The sequence below is a fragment of the Myotis davidii genome, unplaced genomic scaffold (assembly GCF_000327345.1).
Source record: "Myotis davidii unplaced genomic scaffold, ASM32734v1 scaffold330, whole genome shotgun sequence".
NCBI lineage: Eukaryota > Metazoa > Chordata > Mammalia > Chiroptera > Vespertilionidae > Myotis > Myotis davidii.
Window position 1 is genome coordinate 6,032,248 of NW_006283770.1, and position 2,522 is coordinate 6,034,769.

The following is a 2,522-nucleotide window of genomic DNA, read 5'->3' on the forward strand; positions in this document are numbered from 1 at the left end:
ACACGAAATGCTGGAGAGAATATATGTGGAGCAACAGGAACTTTTGTCCATTGCCAGTGGAAATGCAAAATGGTACAGCCACTTTGGAAGATAGTCTGGTGGTTTCTTACAAAACTAAACATACTCTTAGCACATGATCCAGCAATTGTGCTCTTTGGCATTTACCCTTAAAAGTTGAAAACGTACATTCACACAAACATTTGCAAATATATTAGCTTTATTCATAATTTTCAAAACTTGGAAGTCACCAAGATGTCCTTCAGTAGATGAATGGATAAATTGTGTGCGTCCAGACAAAGGAATATTGTTCAGTGCTAAAAAGAAATGAGCTATCAAGCTCTGAAAAGCCATGAAGGAAACTGCAGTGCATATTACTAAGTGAAAGAAGCCAGTATTGTATGACTCCAACTATAACACCTTGTTTTCAGATTTTTAGCCTCTAGAATTGTGAGACAATACATTTGTCATTCCAAGCCACCCAGTTTACATAACATGGTAATTGCAGCCCTAGGAAAGTAATGCTGAAGCTATAGAGGATGCACTGTGTGCCCCTTCCCCTAATTTATATGTTTAAGCCCTAACCCCCAGAACCTCAGACTGACTTTATTTGGAAATAGGGCCTTTAAAGAGGTGATTGAGTTAAAATAAGGCTGTTAGGTTGGGCCCTAGTTCAATCTGACTGGTGTCTTTACAAGAAGAAGAAATTTGAGCACACGAAGAGACATCATGGGCATGTGTGCATTCAGAGCAAAGACTAGGTAAGGGCAAAAGAAGAAGGTGGTCATCTATAAGCCAAGAGAAAGAAACCTCAGGTGAAACCAATCCTGCTGGCACCCCGATCTTGAACATGTAGCCTCAAGAACTGTGAGCAAATAAATACCTATTGTTTGAGCTATCTAGTCTGTGGTATTTATTTATTTACTTACTTGGCATCCCCAGAAAACTGGTACATCCAGTAATAGAAGTAAAAAGGAATGCAGCTTTGAAACAAAGCTGTGGTTATGAAAATGGAAAGAAGTGCCCAGGTTTGAGATTTAGTAACAAGATAGAATTAACACAATGTGACAAGTCACTTAGTGCGCTGAGAAAAAAGGTGAGGAAATGGAGTTTTCACTGGTGAGCCCACACATTCTGATTTGGACCACTGGGTTGCTGGTAGTGTTTATCCCTGAGAGAGGAAGAGAGCTGTGAGGAGGAAAGTGGAGGATTGGGACTTCATGGTAGGCATGCTCTGAGTCTGAGGTGGAATACAGGTCTGGAGGAAGGAGGAGAGATCAGGTAGAGAATTACAGCTTTTAGAGTCTGTATTATATAAAAAATTCATGGAGTAATGGGAGATGATGGGATCACTTAAAGAGAAAGAAAAGAAGAAAGCGGAGGATTTGAGGAACACTGACACTTAAGGAACAGGCTGAGGAAGAGGAGGCCATGAAGGTAGCAGTAGAGTGATGGGGGGTTATGAGTGGGCCATGGAAGAGAGACGATCTCTCAGATGTGACAATCAAGAAACCACTGTCATTCTCTGCCAGAACATTTTCATCTGAGTGGCAAAAGGTAGACTTAAAGGTAGGCTGTGGGGTACATGAGAGAGAAGGAGCAATAAATATAGGTGACTCAAAAAAGGAAACAACATGATGTAGTGGTGTCTAAGAAATTTTAACATCAAGCGATGATTTATTATTTTAAGGTTGGGGACAACTAAGTATGTTGTAAGAAAGGAGTCACTGGGGAAGAGGATGAGAAATAAGATAATTAGTAGGGAAACATACCCGAGGAAGTGGGCAAGTTTAGAAATCAAGAACACAGTTGAAGCCCTAACCGGTTTGGCTCAGTGGATAGAGCATTGGCCTGCGGACTGAAAGTTCCCAGGTTCGATTCCGGCCAAGGGCATGTACCTTGGTTGCAAGCACATCCCCAGTAGGAGGTGTGCAAGAGGCAGTTGATCGATGTTTCTCTCCCATCGATGTTTCTAACTCTCTATCCCTCTCCCTTCCTCTCTGTAAAAAATCAATAAAATATATTTAAAATAAAAGAAAAAAAAGAACACAGTTGAAGAAGTAGCCTAGCAGAGAAGGAGCAACAACCAATTCATTGGGAGAGCAAGACTGGAAGTAAGAATAAGGGGTAGGGAAGTACTGTCGGGGGAATATGAATAAATTGGTGAATGAGTTTGCAGGAAATAGAGTTTCTACTTTTTTTGGGAAATAGGGAGGTAGCATGCCATATATCTTACTTGAAGATAAAAAAGTAGGAAGTTTGAGGAGAGCTCAGAAGCAGCGGTTCTCAACCTGTGGGTTGCGACCCCTTCAGCAGTCGAACGACCCTTTCACAGGGGTCGCCTAAGGCCATCCTGCATATCAGATATTTACATTACGATTCATAACAGTAGCAACATTACAGTTATGAAGTAGCAACAAAAATAATTTTATGGTTGGGAGTCACCACATGAGGAACTGTATTTAAAGGGCCAGAAGGTTGAGAACCACTGACTTAGAGGGATTAAATAGAAACTGCTATGAAAG